We start from the raw sequence: 21,105 nt of genomic DNA on the forward strand, positions 1-21,105 counted from the left end.
GACGTGATACTATAAATAGAGAATCCTAAAGATGCCACCAGAAAACTACTAGAGCTAATCAATGAATTTGGTAAAGTTGCAGGATACAAAATTAATGCACAGAAATCACTCGCATTCCTACACACTAATGATGAAAACTCTGAAAGAGAAATTAAGGAAACACTTCCATTTACCATTGCAGCAAAAAGAATAAAATATCTTGGAATAAACCTATCTAAGGAAGCAAAAGGCCTGTACTCAGAAAACTACAAAACACTGATGAAAGAAACCAAAGACAACATAAACAGATGGAGAGATATACCATGTTCTTGGATTGGAAAAATCAACATTGTGAAAATGACTATACTACCCAAAACAATCTACAGATTCAATGCAATCCCTATCAAATTACCAACGGCATTCTTCACAGAATTAGAACAAACAATTTTACAATTTGTATGGAAACACAAAAGTCCCCAAATAGCCAAAGCAATCTTGAGAAAGAAAAACGGAGGTGGAAGAAAGAATCAGACTCCCTGACTTCAAACTATACTACAAAGCTACAGTAATCAAGACAAAATGGTACTGGCACAAAAACAGATATATAGATCAATGGTACAGGATAGAAAGCCCAAAGAAAAACCCATGCACATATGGTCACCTAATTTATGACAAAGGAGGCAAGAACATACAATGGAGAAAATAATTCAATAAGTGGTGCTGGGAAAACTGGACAGCTACATGTAAAAGAATGAAATTAGAACACTACTTAACACCATACACAAAAATAAACTCAGAATGGATTATAGACTTAAATATAAGACCAGACACTATAAAACTCTTAGCGGAAAACTTAGGAAAAACACTGTTTGACATAAACCACAGCAAGATCTTTTTTGACCCACCTCCTACAGTAATGAAAATAAAAACAAAAATAAACAAATGGGACCTAATGAAACTCAAAAGCTTTTGCACAGCAAAGGAAACCATAAACAAGAAGAAAAGACAACCCTCAGAATGGGAGAAAATATTTGCAAATGAAGCGACAGACAAAGGATTAATCTCCAAAATATACAAACAGCTCATGGAGTTCAATATCAAAAAAACAAGCGACCAAATTTAAAGTGGGCGGAAGACCTAAATAGATATTTCACCAAAGAAGATATACAGATGGCAAAGAGGCACATGAAAAGATATTCAACATCACTAATTATTAGAGAAATGCAAATCAAAACTACAATGAGGTATCACCTCACACAAGTCAGAATGGCCATCATCAAAAAATCTACAAACAATAAATGCTGGAGAGGGTGTGGAGAAAAGGGAACCCTCTTGCACTGTTGGTGGGAATGTAAATTGATACAGCCGCTATGGAGAACAGTATGGAGGTTCCTTAAAAAACTAAAAATAGAACTATCATATTACCCAGCAATCTCACTACTGGGCATATACCCTGAGAAACCATAATTCAAGGGACACATGCACCCCAATTTCATTGCAGCGCTATTTACAGTAGCCGGAACATGGAAGCAACCTAAGTGTCCAACGACAGATGAATGGATAAAGAAGATGTCGTGCATATATACAATGGAATATTACTCGGCCGTAAAAAGTAATGAAATTTGGTCATTTGTAGAGATGTGGATGGACCTAGAGTCTGTAATACAGAATGAAGTAAGCCAGAAAGAGAAAAACAAATATCGTATATTAAGCATATATGTGGAATCTAGAAAAATGGTACAGATGAACCTATTTGCAGGGTGGGAAAAGAGACGTAGACGTAGAGAATGTACATGTGCACACGGGGGGAAGGGATGGGTGGGACGAATTGGGAGATTAGGATTGACATATATACACTACCATTAGTAAAATAGCTAGTGGGAACATGCTATAAAGCACAGCAAGCTCAGCTTGGTGCTCTGTGACGACCCAGATGGGTGGGATGGGGGTGGAGGTCCAAGACGGAGGGGATGTAGATATACATATAGCTGCTTCACTTCATTGTACAGCAGAACCTAACACAACATTGTAAAGCAATTATATTCCAATTTAAAAAAAAAGTTGCAGGGGTAAAATTATCTCTAGAAAACTAAATAAACAGAGAGCTCTATGAGAATAACTTTGTTATATCAGACACCTCAGAACTTATTTTTATATTTACCTTCTCTTTATTATACATAATGTTAATTTAGACAAAAATAATATGTAAAAAGAGTGGAGGTAGAACTTAAGTGGTTGAATGTTGAGGAAGACTTCTCTGTGGGATTGTGGTAAATAGATAGTCTTCATTTTATTAGCCATGAGACTAATCCCTTTAATTAACTAGAAAAAAAATGAAAGGCAATCTACCTTTCAATTTGGTTTGGTGCCTTGCACCAAGTGTTGCACATAGTAAGAAATGCATTAGTAAAAGGGGAAATAAAATCACACATTTCACCCCTGAATAGTGAATCTCTAAGGTCATTCACACATTCAGTCCTTCAGTCATTCAACAAATACTCATTGAGCATCTGCTATGCAGCAAGCTCTGTTCAACCAGCCATTTGTATGCTACAATGACTGTGTAAAAAAAGCTTGAAATTTTCATTTTTAACAGGTTATCTGGATGACTGTGATAAGCCTTCAGGTTTAGGAAGCACTGGTTTGTGTTACATGGATGTTTAGTCATGTATTCATTAACACTGCCCTCATGAAACATGTATTTTCCATGTGGGAGAAGTAGGCAACAGACAACTTAGCAAATAAATACATAGTCTGACAACTAGTAAGTACTATAGAAAAATAAATCATGGTAGTACCAATTTTGGGCAGGTGGTGTTATTTTATATCCAGTAACCAAGAAAGTCCCATTTATAAGGTGGCACTTGAACAAGATCTGAAGAAAGGAAGGGAATGAGTCATGGGCTGTCTGGGGGAAGAGTGTTCCATGAAGAGAGAGATCAGGGAAGGCCCTGAAGCAGGAGCTTAAATGGAATGCTTAAGGAACAACAAAGAGGCCAGACGGGGAAGTTGAGCCACAGAGAGAGATGTAGGAAATGAGGTTATTGAAGTAGCGGAGGAGCTGATCTTGAAAGCCTATTTGACCATAAAAAGACGTGGAATTTATTCTGAATGAAATGGAAGGCCAGTTGATGATTTTGAGGAGAAGGGCATAATCTAACTTATGTTTTAGAAAAAATATCTTGCCTGAAATGTTGAGTATAGACCATAGGAAGAGCAAGTATGGAAGCAGGGAGACAAGTTAGATGAATAAGGCTGTGATGTGTGCAGAGAATTTGGGAGGTGATCATAATAAAAGCGGTAAGAAATTGATCAATTCTGTATGTATTTTGACAGTAGAGCCAACAGGATACCCTGAAAGATTAGGAGTGGGGCTTGGAAAAAACAGAGGAATGAAGGATTACTCTATGGGTTTTGTTTTTGTTCTTGGTTTGCTCATTTTTTATTTGTTTTTGCTGGGGTTTTTGGTTTTATTTTGGGTTTTTGTTTGTTTGTTATTTTTGTCTGACCAACTGGAAAGAAGGAGTTTCCATTTATTAAAATAGGGAAGACTCAAGAGTAATACTGGGGAGAAATCAAAGTGCAGTTTGAGACATACAATACTAAGTTTAATAAGTTTACAGTACACTGAAGTGGAAACAGCAAGTAGGCATTTGAGTCTATGAGTCTGGTGTTCAGGGAGGGGGTCAAGGTTAGATACTGAAATTTTGGAGTTGTTAATATTTAGAAGGTATTAAAGCCATGAGATCTGATGAAATCACAAAGTGAGGGAGTGTGGATAAAGAAAAGGGACACTCTAAGGATGTAGCCCTGAGGTGTCCCAAATAAGTTAGGGAGATGAGAAAGAACTACAGACTGAGAAAAAGTGCCCAGTAAGGTAGAAGAAGAATCAAGAAAGAATGCCCCCAAAGCTAAATTGAAAATTAGGGAGCGAGCACCTGTGTCAAATGATCTGAAAGGTCAAATAAGATACAAACTAGGGATTGGTCATTAGAAGAGCAAAAGGAAAGTCACTGAGGACTTTGACAGCACAACTTTGAGAGAATGAGGGAAGAAATGCACAGAGAGAATGGGAGGAGAGAAATCGGTCACAGGTGATAGAGACAGGTTTTCTAGAAGTTTTGTTATAGAGGGGCTACAGAATGGGATGGGAGCTAGAGGAGGAAGTATACTCGAAAGGTTTTTTAGTGGATAATACTCCATCATACCACTAGGCTGATAAAAATTTTAGTGAGAAAATTGATTTACAGAAGAGAGGAGAATTGCTAGACTGATGTTTTTGAAAAAGCAAAAGAAAATGGGACCCTGTAGACCAGGAGAAGTGTTGGCCTTAAGTAGGAAAACAGATAGTTTTTCCATAGTAACAGAAGGGAAGGCAGGATAAGTGGATCTAAATGCATACAGGCTCATACATGTGGTAGCCTCAAACAGTACCCCAATACCAGACCTCAAAAATCTTAAAACATTATTCTATGTTTCACTTGACAAGAAGAAAAGATGAGCCATTATTCTGTTTTCCACTGACAGAGGATTTTAATTGGGTCCAAGTTTTGAATGAACATAGTTTTACAGAGATGTTCTAATCAGCTGGAAAGAAAAAGTAGAAAACAGCAATATTCAGACATGTAATCAAAACTATGTTGACTTCAAATGCTCCCTAATAATGAATGAAGGAGGGAGCAAAGTTTGAAAGTTTCTTTCACTTACGTATATTACTCTTTTTATTTTATTTATTTATTTATTTATTTTGCAGTACGCGGGCCTCTCACTGTTGTGACCTCTCCCGCTGCGAGCACAGGCTCCGGACACTCAGGCCCAGTGGCCACGGCTCACAGGCCCAGCCGCTCCGCAGCATGTGGGATCCTCCCGGACCAGAGCACGAACCCATGTCCCCTGCATCGGCAGGCGGACTCCCAACCACTGCGCCACCAGGGAAGCCCACTCTTTTTATTTTTAATGTTATCCATAATGACTAATAATTACAAAACTCAATAATGTATCATTTCCTTTTGACTACAGTTGTTCCTAGCTATAGGATGAGGTGATTGATTGTGGCCTGACTTAGTCAATGACGATATGTCTCTTTCAACTTTCCAGTCGAATTTGACTTAGGAATCCCTGGATTATGGTAAATTTGATATTGAAATGATAATTTAAAAGCCTGTAGAAATATGTAATACACTAAAATTGTGCACACCTGGATGGGATCCAAAACGTAATTAGCTTTTCCTGCTACCCAACATCAGCCCAAAGTCCCTGGAATGCTGAAGCATCCAGGGTCAGCCTTGATCAACATCCAAAATAAATCAATGATGTAGGAAAAGTTGAACAAGATAGGCCATTAAGCCCTTGAGAGCAACTGAGGCTTGCATTTCTCATTCTGATGAGCTAACAACAAAAAACAGAATAATGAAACTACACAATCTTATACTTTAAGCTGATTTTCCCATACACCGTAAGTATATGCAGCATCCTCTCAATATTCAATAGCTTAAGAATAGCACCTCTAAATGCAAAAACATCTCTGCTATATTTGAGAATCTCTGATATTTACATATGGAACCAGTAACTTTTCACATTTGATACAAAAATGATGGCTGGGGCAAGGCCTACAATTACTTTATTTCCATTAGTTGTTGGGAATCAGTCATTCTTCTGCTTCTGATGTAAGTGTTAAATCACTTTTCTTTCCAAATTAGTGACCCAGAGTCACCCTAAAAGCAGACCAATTCCTCTTTTAGGCAGTAGAAAATTAAATTGTTTAACTTCCAAATGTTGAAGGCTCTTATAAATCAAACCTAAACTTTACTCATCATATAGTTACCAATCATTCACCATGGCTAAATGAGAATATAAAACACTTAGCTCTGAAAAGATATCTCATGATGTAATATGTAATATCGTCACATTTCAGTACATCACTTTCTGAGTCATTAATAAATACACAAATCTGCACGAAGTACATGTCATTGGAAAACCAAGCACAGGAAATACCTGAATGAAATGCAAGCAGCTGACAATCAGGAGAGATGGTGTCTGGAAGGACAAGTTGAGCTTTTCAGGTTCTCTAACCTGCATGAATCATTAATACTTCTTCAAGTATTTAAGGCACAATTTTTATTTTTCACTGAAGGCATCGTGAGAAGATTTATAATAGTTTTTCAGTGGTTATATTACCACTTCTATTTACCTAAATAAGACTATATCTTGTTTTATGTACGTGCTCACAACCACATTCTAATGCTAAAGACCAAATGCACAGTGCAGAAGGTTTTGTGACATCAACCACTTCATTTTTATTAATCCCCAAAGATATCAGAAAAGAATATTTTAGCACTTTTAAATACCTGTGTCATAAGGAATTACAGCAGAAATAACTGGAAATAGAATTATGCACACTAGAACTAGCTGATATATAATTCCACATGTCAAATACAATAATATAAATACATAAATGTTTCTAATCATAGTTTTCTACCTACTGAACCAAATCTAGCTTTTCTTCACTTTTTTCCTAACTAGAAATTTCATGGGTGAGTCAGAGCTCAAACCTAAAAGAAAGTGAGGAGGGAAATGAGTCAGGAAGTCTTTGAAAAAAGCTATACCAAAAAAAAACCCAAAAACTAATTTTCTTATCTATATTAACAGAAAACACTTCTGTCTCCATAATGTCATCTAATACTATAAACGCAAAGTTAATAGCATAAGTCAAAAGCCTTTCACTAATTCTAGAAGCACTTTTGGGTTCAGACCCCCTTTCTTCACTCTTTATGTCCTGTTTATGGTTGGGGAATACATGGAGACTACAGGATTCTCAGAACTGATCACACATCAGAACCAGGCCTGCTTATCTGGAATCCGCCTTTCCCATCAGGAAGAGCTCAGTCCCATCACGAGGAGCTCAGTCCCTGAGGATTATATGGCTTCGATTTCATTATTTATGATTAGTCTTCCTATTAAAACAACATTCAGAAAGCAGGATAAATGGAAATGCTTTTGAGTTTCTGTTTGCAGTATGAGTACTTACAGAAGCTTGTAACATCCAGTGTAGTGAGCCCTGGTGACTGTCCACATATGGCATGAAAGGTAGGAACTAGGTACTGTTTAGCATCTACCAAAATGTGAACATAATTCCTTCTGCTCTTGCTTTCTACTTTATGCTCCAAGAAGGTTATGGCCTTTAGATATTCAGTAGATGACATATTTAATAATTCTGTAGACCCAACTATACCCAGGCAGTATTTTTCATGAAAAAATATGACCATATTGTCCCCTGCATTAATCAGTAATGCATTGAAAACTGGTTTTTATAAATTCTAATGGCAACATAGTTTAGCGGGGAAAAGCTGACACTTATGATGGAAGACCTACAGCTTACTCTAAGCCACCAAATATTTATGATTGCAATCCTGTCATTTTTCAGGTTCCCTTGCTGGTATATAGGGATGGAATCTGATTACAAACAAATGTTGTGGGGTTCTGATTGAGAGAATGCTGGATACAAGTTTACAGCATATGGTCAAAGGCAACATGCACTTTCCAGTCTATCACTATGACACTCATCCCCACAAGGCCACAGGGTATAAAGGCAATGACATCTGTGAGATAGTAAGTTCACTGAAGATTATCTTTGGGATTGAGTCAGGTCTCAAAGCAGAATTCAAACAACTGTGTATCCCAGCAGTCCCAGTGTTTTATAGCTTTTACCTGCACTTGCTTCAGCAGAAGCAGGGACCCACCTATTACCTTTCCATCCCACTCGGTGGCTTCTTTGGAAACCAGACGGCACATCTAATTGACTTATTCACTCTGAAACCCACCCCCCCACACACACACACAAAGCGAGGTACTTTTAATGGTACAAGTTTTTTTGTTTGTTTGTTTTCCTTGCTCATTGAGGTAAAGCTCAGTAATCTTTAAAAAATAAAAGATCTGTTAAGTGCAAAGTTCAGTACAGTTCCTTCTCTGACAACATTTTACTGTAGAAAGTCTCTAATTAACCTTCATTTAAACAAATCACTAGATTAAAAGACCCGTTTCATTCCCTCTGATAGACTCACCAAACTAATATCCATGGCATGATAAACTTATAGGCATTTTTCTAGCATTCTATCCAATTATGGGCCCACCAGTTGGGTTGTACTTTTACCAAGAGTGAACTGTGTTTCTTTGTTCCTACCCTGTTGAGACCAGTTGAACTTGTCAAGGTAATTAAAGCACTTAACAAACTGTTGTGTAAACCACGGAAATATGAATTCAAAAGAATGAAAGGTGTTTTTCCATGACAACCAAGGTAAATGTTTTTAAAAGATATTCTAAATAGGACCACTATCAAAAATTGTTATTAAGTTGTGTGAATGAGATGGGGGTGGTGATAAAAAAAAATCTAGATGGAGTCTGGAAGTAGACAGCTTCACAATATTTTAAAATTCTGACTCTTTTTAAAGAAATGGAACCTGAAACAGGATATAAGTGAACAGCAACCTCACGGGTATAGCTTAGTTGAGAAAAAAGATAGAGAACTCCAATCAGTGAAGCTCCCCTCAAACAAAGGCCTCAGATTATATCAGTGAGATTGGCAAATGAATATATATTTAAATGTTTTACATTAAAACAAAATATTTAACTGTGTATGTTTCATTTTTTTTTTATGATTCCCTCATTAAATGACTTTTTCAATTAACCCACCACCCATTGTTCCTACTTGCTTTGGGTAAGAGGTCTTCTTCTATTTTTCTAATCTAACCACATTTCACTTTCTCCTGTTACTCTACTTCTTCAAGGCAAACTCCTCAGAATAGTATTTATTAAAAAATCTCTCTACAGCATGACTAAAAATGCTGGCAAATAAAAAGATACAAGTCTTTGCATTCTTTGTGAGTAGTGATAAGGAATCCTATTAACCTGCATAAAGTAAGATTTCATTCTGGCTTCAATTTACTTGTAGCCCTGTTATCATTCCATGACATTTTGCACTACTGGGGGAAGAGGTTGGCTAAATCGTTGGTGCAGATGTAATTTATGGCAATTTAAACTGAGTCAAGAAGTTAATAACTTTGAAATAATGCATGCACCTCATACTGAGTTTCATCAGGGTTTATTAAAAGATGGGTTACATATGCCTTTTTGCCCTTCACGTATCCTCATGTAGAAACAAGTTTACCAGTAATTAAGCAAAAGCCCTCACAGTGCTCTTAATCTGAATTGTGAGCTTTTTGTAAAAATGACTTTTCAGAACGTAAATGGTTAAAAAAAGATTCTGCAGCTCACCTTCATCACTCCTACGGTATATTATCAGCAAAAAGCACATCTCTCTCCACTTTGAAATTGTAGAAAATGACCCTCTTGTGAAGCCTGTGGGACTCCTCACTAAACATGAATATTCAGCACTGAGAACAGAAACTTCAGCACATCAAATTAAATGTAACCTTAAGAAGAGCTTATCATTTTTAAGTCATTTGCATCTTTTCCCCCGAGACTTCCTTTCCCAACTGTGGAGGATGACTGGGCATCTCTACCCAGTAAGCATGAACTTCAAATGGATGCCTTTGCTGGCAGCTCCAGGGTGAGAAGCTTGGGCTGGTCACCTGTAACAGCCATGCAACCACCAAACAGTCAGTATTATATGGGATAAGGTTATCGCTGACAAGCCTCACAGCACTATTCAAGTCCCGTGACAGCAAGTATGAGTTAGGAATTCTCAATTATGATTGTTTGGTTACAAGTATCAGAAACCCAACAGAAGCTGATTTAGGCAACAGCAGGAATATACTGTTACACTTAACCTGGAAGTTACAGGGGAGCGGATAGGCCTCAGACACAGATGGCTGAGGGGTTCAAACTATGCTGTCATGTCTCTTGCTCCCTCCCTAATCTCTGTTCTCCCAGATATCCCTCACTGTATAAGAGCAGCGATAAGGCATGCTGTTCTCTGAGCCTGTAAATTCAGCAAAAAGAGCACCCCTGGGTGTCTGTGTCAGCCTCTTGATTGAGCCATCCCTGTTTGGGTTACATGCTCATGCTTTGGGCAGGGAACCCAGGGCCAAATAATTAACCCTTTCAGGAGAGCAGGGTATGGGGAAAAAAAAGACAGTTCCCCCAAAAACAGATGCAGGACAGACCAAAATATAAATTAAATAAAATAGCCAACATCCACAAATATCCCTCAAAAGAGTCAATAGACAGGGAGGTAGGCAGAGAGGATTTATATGGGTAAGAAAAAGGATGCAAGCTTTGGAGCCAGAGTTCTGTCTTTGAAAGCTGTTTATACCACCTACAAGCAGTGAGCCCCTAAGTCACGCATCTCTCTAAGCCTGTTTCCCCCCCTGCAAAGCAAGTCCTAGCTTGCAGAATTATTTCAAGAATTAGATGTCCTCTTTGTAAAGCACCTAGTGTGGGACCTGCCAGATAGCAGACATCCAGTAAAGGGTAGTTCTTATTATTGGGGTGAGGCAAGGGAACCGAGATTAATTCTAAATCTCAGTCAAAAAGAAGCAGACAGTTGGAGAGATATGAAAAAATATAAATTTACTCCTCTAACAGGGAGTAAATAAAATGACTATATTTACTTTGAAATATTTGAAATAAAATTTGGCACAAACTTACAAAATAGCAATTATATTTAAGTATCAAAGTATTGTTATCCGGTGAAGTATTACAGTGACATTTACAAACCAAGCATGTTGCTCAGAGTGTGTAGCTGCAATAAATAAGTGGCAAATTTTTTCAGCCTCAATATTTACATTGATATTTAATACACACTGAATAATCAGCACAACTCAAGATGTGTTTCTCAAAGCAGAACTAGGAGAAGGCAGCAGCAAAGGCTTGTGGATGAGCAAGGAACAGAAGGCTAGAGTTTGAAATCCCATTTCTGGTTCTCATACTAACCTCCTCTGTGACCTTGACTGCCAGTCCATTAACTTCTCAATGCTCACCTCATCTGTGAAAGAAAAAGCTAGTGGGCTCTAATCACCTCTAAACGACAGTTTGTGCTTGAGAACATGCCATGAAAAAGAAAGAGGATTTATTTCAATCCTCAATTTCACCTCACCTCCCAGGACAATTTTATTAAATGAACAATTAATACACACCTATCCTTCTGATTAGTTGCACATCTATGTTAATTGGGTCTTAATATGTAAGACCAAATCTATTAAATAGGCATATTTTGTAGTTAATATAGGAATTCAAATCCCCAGAATCACAAACCTATAGAGACATAGGTAATCCTAGAATTGAACTAGTCCAACTCCTTCATTTTATAGATGAGGAGAATCAGAACCAAGTCCATATCTTCCAGGCCTGAACTGTATTCTACCATTCCAGTTAAGCAAGAGCTTTTAAAGGTTGTAAAGTTATTTTTAAGGCAGTGTTAGGTCTCTCAACTACAAAGAGTAAAACCGAGTCCCCCTAAAACCGAGTCCTCTGCCAAGTTTATGACTAACTTGTCTCTCCAAACATTATTCCCTTTCTTTGCCAACACCTGTTCCCCTCAAGACTGAGGAGTAGCAAAGAAAAGGGGGAACTGAGGGCTTCCCTGGTGGTGCAGTGGTTGAGAGTCCGCCTGCCGATGCAGGGGACACAGGTTCGTGCCCCAGTCCGGGAGGATCCCACATGCCACGGAGCGGCTGGGCCCGTGAGCCATGGCCACTGAGCCTGTGTGTCTGGAGCCTGTGCTCCGCAACGGAAGAGGCCACAACAGTGAGAGGCCCGCGTACCACAAAAAAAAAAGGGGGGGGGGACTGAAACTTAGCAGGACCCTGTGGGACCCTCCCAGACATGAAAGCCTTTCTGTGTCCCCTATTTCTTGTTTGCAGAAAAAAGGTTTCAGTCTCCTAGACCTTCCCTGAAATTCCAAAGGGCAGATTCAAACAGTCACTAATTAGGGAAGTGAGGGAATGCAGAAAGAAACAATACTGCAGAGATGGGGCCTGGTCCTGGTTCCTCCCCAAGGAATATACATAACAATCTGATACACATCTCTGAGTTCTTTTACAGGAACTAGGGCCCCTCTACAGGTGGAGGATGGTAACTCCAGGCGGAGCACTAGCACTACTGCTTGGAACCAGAGGCTGATGACTGAGATACCTGGAACACCATCCTTTTACCTCACCACCAACCAATCAGAGGAAGGTCACACACCCTGCAGACCTTACCCCAAATTTTTCCTATAAAAGCTGTTCCCTGAAAACCACTTGGAAGTTCGGGTCTTTTGAGCATGAGACACCCTGTTCTCCTCGCTTGGTCCTGCAATAAACCTTTCTCCACTCCAAACTCCAATGTTTCAGTTTGTTTGGCCTCACTGTGCATTGAACACACAAACTTGGGTTCGACAACAAGAGGAGAAGCCTATAAATAAGAAAAAATAAAGATGTGAGAGGCAGTACTGAACACAGATGGTCTAGAATGGGGTCTGAAACTGGTTGAAAAGATGTCCTTGAGATGGGAGACTGGAGAAAGCCATTAATCATGGAGATGAATGAAACAGCAGAAATGAGAGAGCCTCAGAGAATTTTAACTTAATAATCTTCACATCCCACAAGGACAGCGCATGACTATCTACAAAGTAAAGAATCAGGTAGACGTATGTCAGAGGGAGAACTAAAGACTAGAATTCAATGAAAATGTTCACTAACCAATGTAATATAAGGTTACTAAATTAGCAGTTGATAAGGAAAAAGTTCAATAAAATGTCATCATACCATACAACTGTTTTGAGTAACTACAAGCAAATTCTAAGCAGAGAAGTGATTATTAGTAGGCGGTATGGGCCAATGCCTAGAAAATCAACAAATCCATTGTGTTTAATAATAGAAAACATTTTTTAGTCTTAAATATACAACCTCTGTAACCTTATCTTTATGGCTCAGAGAACTGCTAAAAAGTGACTTGAGCAGGACTCGTGGAATTCTGGAGTAAGAAGCTCAACAGATCCTCTCCTCAAAAAGCATTGACAAAACTGAACAAAATTATCCAAAACTAACATTTCAGAATTTTGAAATGGGCCAAAGGTACAATTTCATTGGAAATGGACTGAAGGCATACAACAAATTGAGATATGTTTATTCAAGAAAAAAAATCCTAAATCTTGGGTCATAACTATGGGAGTCCATGGGGTTTTAGCCTGGAATTGCTTCCAACCCCTTACCCAGCACCATCAGCTTCAAAGATCTACTAGGGTGGCGGCAAGCTCTGAAAACCAGGGATATTGATTTAGATATTGATTAAAAGTGATATTGATTTGGAGGGATATTGTTGCCTGAGAGGGTTATTGATTTGGAGGAAAAAGTCAGAAAAAGCCCATGCTCCTGGGAACTATCAAAAAGCGTAGCCACCTATATGTTAACAGAATGGGGAAGACCAAAGTCACAGCTGGCCTGAGGAGATGATCCTGGTTGGGTCTAGTAATAAACTGGCAGACTAGCTAGAAATTGAACAGGGAGGTCCACAGAATGAGACATACCTATTTGGCTTCGATAAGCAACTATATATCCCTGGTAGTCTGAGAAGCTACACATAAGGACAAGGTCATGAAAACCAAGCAGGACCCTGTGGGGTTCCTGGGCACAGAAGCCTTTCTGTCCTCTGTTTATTGTAGGAAACAGACTCTAGCCTCCAAGACCTTCCCTAAGTTCTAAAGGGCAGATCTGGCAGTTGCTTACCTGGGAAGGGACAGGATGAAAAGACAAAGGAGGGGCTGCAACAGTAGTGCAGAAGATGAAACAGTAGTGCAGCCTTGGGGCAGGGTCCTGGTTCCACCTCAAGGGACACACATAACAATGTCTTTAAGCTCTTTAAGATGTCAATATTCTTCATACCAAAGAAAGACTACCTGAGGCTACATTAAAGGAACTGAAGCTCATCAAGAGGATTACCAGAGACCAGGTTAGAGGAATACAGGCCCTGCACACACCCTTATCTTATCAGCAACCCCACCCTTGAATCATTGCTATAAAACTCCTCATCAAATCCTCCCGTATTGAGACACAAAGTTTTTCAGGACAGGAGCCTGCTGTGTCCCTCTTTGCCTGGAAAAGCAAAAAAGCTATTCTTTTCTACTTCACTCAAAACTCTGTCTCCAAGATTCAATTCGGTACTGGTGCACCGAGGCTGAGCTTTCGTCATCAAATTTCTTTTCTACTTCACCCAAAACTCTGTCTCTGAGATTCTATTTGGCACTGGTACACAGAGGCCAAGCTTTTGGCATCAGTCAGACAGGAGAGCAATCACACTCCCCTATATGAATATGAGGCCATGCACATGTGCAGAGGTGAAAGAGGGCTGAGCAGTAAATAAAAGTCAGGGACACTGTAAACTGATGGAACTTTGCATGCACTCCCCAAACCACACATACATCCATTGGCAAAGGGTGGAAACGTTACCAACTTGAGATGTTTGAACGTGAAGGAAATCAGAATATGTAACCCCCAAATAAGCTACTTTGGCACAAGGATTATTTTGAGCTGAAGGCATTTGAGAAGCAGATACAAGAAAAGATCCCTGCCTTCTCCCTCTTTGCTAAAAGCAGGACACAAATTTTCAAAGGTGTCTTTCCTCCCCTCTCTACCAGGAAAGACAAAAGTTAATCATTGGAGAAAACTTCAGACCCTATTACCCCAGTAGCCTTTAACTATTGTACCATTAGTTTCCCATATATTTACTTCCCCATAGTTTGTTGCTCTTGAAGCCTATAATTGCTTTCCTTTGTCCTATCATTTCTTTACAAATTTATTGTTTCTTTGTTGGAGGTATTATATAAGCCTGAATTCTAAGCCAGATCTCTGAGTTACTCTTCCTTGAGTTATATATATACATATAAATAAACATGTTTTTATTTTCACTTGTTAATCTTTTATTACAGAACCCCAGCCAAGAATTGAAGACGAACAGAGTAAAATTTTTTCCACCCCTGCAAACATAGCCTTTGACCAAACACTGGCTGAACATCAAGTCATGCTGACTCAAGGGTGACCCCAAGTTAGCCAGATTTTAAAATAAATATAAAAATTAAGGAAAAACAACAATAACAAACACACTGAACAGAGACATCTGTGGCTACACATGAAGGGGGAGATAGACTCCAGAGAATTAGTCCAGGCAACTTACTTACAAAACAAACAAAATAGCAACAACAAAAAAAACTCAGAAGGGTAAAAATCAGAATCCAGAATTATATTAAAAATGCCCAGTTTCAACCACAACAAAAAATGATATATGAAAAGAAATAGGGAAATTTGATTCCTACTGGGGGAAGAGAAAAATAGGCAATTAGACATGTTTCTGAGGGTTCCCAGATGTTGGACTTGGCAAAGACTACAAGACAAGTATAAATATGTCCAAGGTACTAAAAGAACTATATTTAAATAATTAAAGGAAATTATTATAATGACAGACAATTTCAATAGAAAGCATTTTTAATGAAAATTCTGGAGTTGAAAAGTACAATAATCAATTACTAAATTTGACTCTAGAAAAACGATAAACAATATTCTTTCATTTACTCTCCCATAAAATTCCATGAGGCCAGTATTAGACACAACAAGAAAATAAATTGCAGAACAACATCCTACATGAACATAGATGTAAATATTCCTCAACAAAATATTAGCAAGCCCAATCCAGTAATATATAATAATGATTAAACACCATGACCAAGTGGGATTTATCCCAGAAATATAAAGTTGGTTTACCAGCTAAGATCAATCAATCTAATGTTTACTGGACTAAAGAACAAAAATCACATGACCATGTCAATAAATGCAGAAAAGGCATCTGACCAAAATTCAACATATTCATGATTTAAACTCTCCACCAAGTAGGAAAAGAAGAGAACCTTCTTCAGCTTAATAAAGAGCATTTAAGAAAATCTATGGTTAACATCAAACTAGATTTTGCCTTCCCCCTAACTTTGAGAGCAAGGTAAGACTGTCACTGTCTGACCTGCTGTCACCACTTCTATTCAGCACTGTACTGGAGGTTCTAGCCAGTGCAATAAACCAAAATAATAATAACAACAATAATAATAATAACTGTTATAATACAATAATAATAGAAAGGAAGAAGGAAGAGAGAAGTAAAAGTGTAAAAATTTCTTCATCAACAGACAATAAAATCTTGTAGAAAAGCCTATGAAATCCACAAAAACACAGTTAGAACAAATAAACATGTCAGCAAGTTCATAGAATACAAGATTAATATTTAATAACATTGCATTTTACACATTAACAAAGAGCAATCAGAAAAAGGAAATTAAGAAAGAAATTCTTTTCACAATAGCATCAAAAAAGAATAAAATACTTAGGAATGTCTTTAACAAAAGAAGTACAAGACTAGTATACTGAAAAATACAAAGCTTTGCCAAGAAAAATTAAAGATCTAAATAAACAGAGATACATTCTATATTAATGGATTAAAGATTCAATAGCATAAGATGGGAATTTTCCCAAAATTGATCTTTAGATTCAATGCAATGTCTATCAACATTCCAGCAGGCTTTTGTGCAGAAATTAACAAGTTGACCCTAAAAAGGATCTAGAAGAGCCAAAACAGTTTGAAAAAAAGAAAGAAAGTGGGAAGACTTACTCTAAGTTCAAAACATTCAATCAAACTACAGCAATCTGGACTGTGTACCACTGGCATAAGGACAGACATACAGATCAGTGGCACAGAAAAGAGAGTCAGAAATAAACTCTTACACTTACAGGCAATTGATTTTCAATAAAGGTATCAAGAATTAAGAAAGGATAATGCTGGGACAGTTGAATCTCAATAAAACACTCTTACAACTCAGAAATGGAAATGCAAACAACCAATTAAAAAATAGACAAAAGGTTTGAACAGATATTTTATTAAAGAACACATACAAATAGCTAAAATTCACATGAAAATGTGCCCAATATTTTTAGTCATTGGAGAAATGCAAAGTAAAACCGCAATGAGATACCACTTTATACCGACTATAATGACTGTACTTCCAAACCAGATAATCACAAGTGTTGACAAATATGTGGAGAAACTGGAACTCTCATGCATTGCTGGTTAGAATGTAAAATGGTACAGCCACTTTGGAAAAGAGTTTCACAGTTTTTTTTAAAAGTTAAACAGTAAACTTAACATATGACACAACAATCTTATTCCCACCTAAGAGAAACAAAAACATATCCACACAAAGATTTATACACAAATGCTCACAGCAGTTTTATTCAAAAACCAGAAACAATTCAAATGCCTACCAATTAGAGAATGAATGAAGAAACTGTAGTATATCCACTCAGTAAAATACTATTCAGCATTAAAAAGGAACTAACTACTGATCCATGCTAAAATTTGCTCAAAAACATTATACAAAAATTAAAAAATTATATATTGTGTAAGTTCATTTAAGTGAAGTGTTCCAAGCAGGGCAACTGAAGAAATAAATAGCAGATCAGTGGTCGTCTGATGCTATGTAGCAGAAATTGACCACAAATAGGCATGCAGGATTTTTTGAGTTGATAGAAATGTTCTAAAATGGAATTATAATGATAATTGCACAACTCTATAAATTTACTAAGATCATTAAATTTTACACTTAAAACAGGTGAATTTTAGAGTATGTGAATTTCACTTCAACAAAGCTACTAAAGTAAATGATAGATAGATTTAAAAATTAAATGACTATGGACACCAAGGGAGGAAAGCGGGAGTGGGTGGGTGGGATGAATTGGGAGATTGGGATTGACATATATACACCAATATGTATAAAATAGATAACTAATAAGAACCTGTTGTATAAAAAAATATTAAGTGACTAGAAGTATATAATTCACACCACTTGCAAATAATATGAATTGAAATTACACATAGGAATCTAAAACAACTTTGGAATCTATCTTTCCTTGATATCCCTTACAGTAGGGGATGGTTCAACCAGTCCTCTGTCAATTTCAAATCATGACTTGGAAGAGATTAGGGAACTGAACTGAATAAAGGAGACAAGTGAGGCAAAACATTTTAAAGACTAACTGAAAACCTAAATCACAGTGTATGACATAATAAGAAGATCAAGATCATACACAGGTCACTGAGTACTAAGATTCATGTCACTCCACTTTAATAACATGTAAAGCAGATGATACATGGGTAAAACCATGAATGTTGATATCTCTGAGTCCTAATGTTATCATTAAAAAAATCTGAGTGATGGTTCTAAAAGTCATAAAACTTAAATCTTCATACTTTGCATCTTTCACTCTTTCCTCACAAAGAAACTGATAAAATGTGAGATTTTTGAAATCACTGTTTTCCCAGATAAAGTACTTCAAAATTCTTTTCCCACATCTGCAATAATTTCTTATCTGAAGAAGACCAATAAGACTTTTCTTCTTCTTTCTAAGGACTAAATTAGGCTGAAGAAAGCATGTTTCTCCTATACCCTACATACATTCAAAGAAAATATGGATGTTTTTATTTATTGATATTTATTTATACTGGAGTTACAACCACAATATTATTATATTAGGCACTGAGGAGTCTGGAATGCTTGGACACTAAAATTTAATTGGCAGTGTTGTAGGCAACAGACTGTCAACAAGAGCAAAGGTTAAAAAGCAAACATAAGTTGCGTGTGGAATGTATGTTGTTACAGAAACTGGAGTAAGGATGAGGAAAATAAGGAGACTGGAAAGCACGGTCATAATGGACAGAAGCTCATCTACAAACTCTGTATAAGACCTTTCTTCTTTGAGTTATGCGTAAAACCAGCCTGATCTATTGTTACCATCAAGTTCAAAATAAGTCTCCCAAGGTTCCAGGAGTCAGGTTGATCTCTGTATTTACCTTGCTTACCCAGAATTCTCATGGAGCCTGAGTTACAGGGTGTGGGGAGGAGTATCATGGTATTTGTAACAAATTGACCTTATTTAACAACACTGAGGGATTACAAAGATCTTTAACACTAGAGTTTGATTCCTATTTTTGTAAAGATGGAATCATCCTGTTTTTCAAAATTGAACTGGAAGGCAGTGGAGATTTTAATAAAGAAATTCTAAGTCACATTCAGTTTAAGACAGGAATGGGGCTGTGAGCAGAGACTAAACTTTTAAAATAATGCTACACATGGAATAAAAAAAAAGAAAAAAGCCCTCCTGATGTGCTGTTCTACGTGTTAAGGGTACAGGGCTCAAAGCTGCATCATCAATGCTATAAACAGCCAGGAGCATGGGGTGAGTGTCCGTGGGGCATCTCTCATAAAGACCTCCTGTCTACTCTTATCACAAGTAAAGAGGTGCAAACCTCTTCTGTTCACTGAGTGCTCTTCTAGATGATATTCAGTCCATATATTCATGAAATGATTTACTTATTTTTTTCACTATATCAGATTACAGCCTGATATTTTCATGTATCTTTTTAGATATTAACGTTGATGTTATTATTGCTTCCTCAAGTCATGACGTTAGCCATCACTGAGAAAACATTAAGGTATCTGCATTTATTTCAATCTTTCTGGATACCTAGGAAAAATAATGTTCCAGTGTAAAGAGCTTTAAGGTCAATAGACGTTAGAAGTCTGGGCTTTGTCACTAACCAGCTGTGAACTCTGGGGCAATTTCCTTAATCTCTCTGGCCTCTCTAGAGGGCTAAGAGACAGTTTAAAGAAACTGCATATATAAACTATTTATGATAGAGCCTGAGAGGGTACATTCAATAAGACAAATAAGGGGACATTTTCATAGTTAAATCTGGGTGTTTGATCTTAGTAATTGCCTGGATCCTGCAACTCAGTTTACGTGTTATGGAAAAATTAAAGCTGTAGAAAACTGCATTACACTGAGAATCATCCAGATCTTAATGCTTCTTCTACTGAGGCAGGAGTGAGCAGATTATTGCCCAGAGGACAACCAATCTACCATCTGTTTCTGAAAATAAAGTCTTATAAGAACACAGTATATCCAGTCATTTACATACCACCTATGACTACTTTTATGCTGCACAGGCAGAGTTAAATAGTTGTGACGGAAACTGCATGGCCTGTAAAGCCAAAAATATTTATTATCCAGTTTTCTGAAAAAGTTTACCTACCCCTCCTGATACTAGAGTACGCTATATAAGCATATACAGCAAAATCAGTATCAGAACCTATATAGTCTTGAAGATAATTCCAAGCTTAATCATTCAAACTTAATCTACTAGGAAAAGAAATAAACAAACTGTGGCTGTTAACTCTCTAACAAAAATTCCAGAAGAATATGACATGATTATGATCCAGTGGAATTTCTTAGAAATCCTACATTCTGACTGGGGGGTAGGGAGGTGTTTGAATGTAAAATACAGCTTTCTTAACATATTTTCTAACTTAAATTATCAACACTCAGGTAATTTGCAGAAGAGCAAGTTTATTCCTAAATGGACTAATTTCTTGAGTGACAACTAGGTATCAAACAGTCCACAGAAGTGTTATCTCATGGGCACTGAGCCATTCTTCCTGTGTGTCTGTTTTTAAAGTTTAAACAATGAACATTGCTCAAGGGACAGAGACTAATGGAGGACGATATTCTGTCAGTCTTTCTTAACCAGTATTCCATGAGAGCATTAAGTCCTGATGGCCCAAGACACTCACCATATATAGTGAAGTAACTTATTTCCTATGCACCTAGAATGGTACTAGCATACTATCCTTGGGAGAATTGAGCTCAATCATTTTCTACATGCCTTAGTTTTCTCATAGAACACTGGTAGAGAAAAGCTGGTAGATATAGGGTTGGGGGACTATGATTTAGTCACATTTTCTTGACAAGAGCTATGCACGCCCTACTCTCTGTCCTGAGATTTGACCATCAGGAAATGTCTATGGGATGTGAATTAGAAACAAATAGACTAGAATAAGAGATTATAAAGAAACCACAGAATCATCCTAGCTCTGGAGTTAAATAACTACTAATGGTGAGACTTTGGCAAACTAAATGTAATAATGCTTGCTAAGGGCTTGCAATTTAATAGGGACTCAATAAATGATCATGGTTATTAGTTATTCCTACTATTATATCCAATTCTCAAAATCTTCTAGCAGAAAGAACCACCTTGCTTTAAATGCACCGTACTATAATTGCTAACCAAAGTCTCAGTAAGCAAATGTCTAGAAGATGA

The sequence above is a fragment of the Globicephala melas genome, chromosome 3 (assembly GCF_963455315.2).
Source record: "Globicephala melas chromosome 3, mGloMel1.2, whole genome shotgun sequence".
In the NCBI taxonomy this organism is placed as follows: domain Eukaryota; kingdom Metazoa; phylum Chordata; class Mammalia; order Artiodactyla; family Delphinidae; genus Globicephala; species Globicephala melas.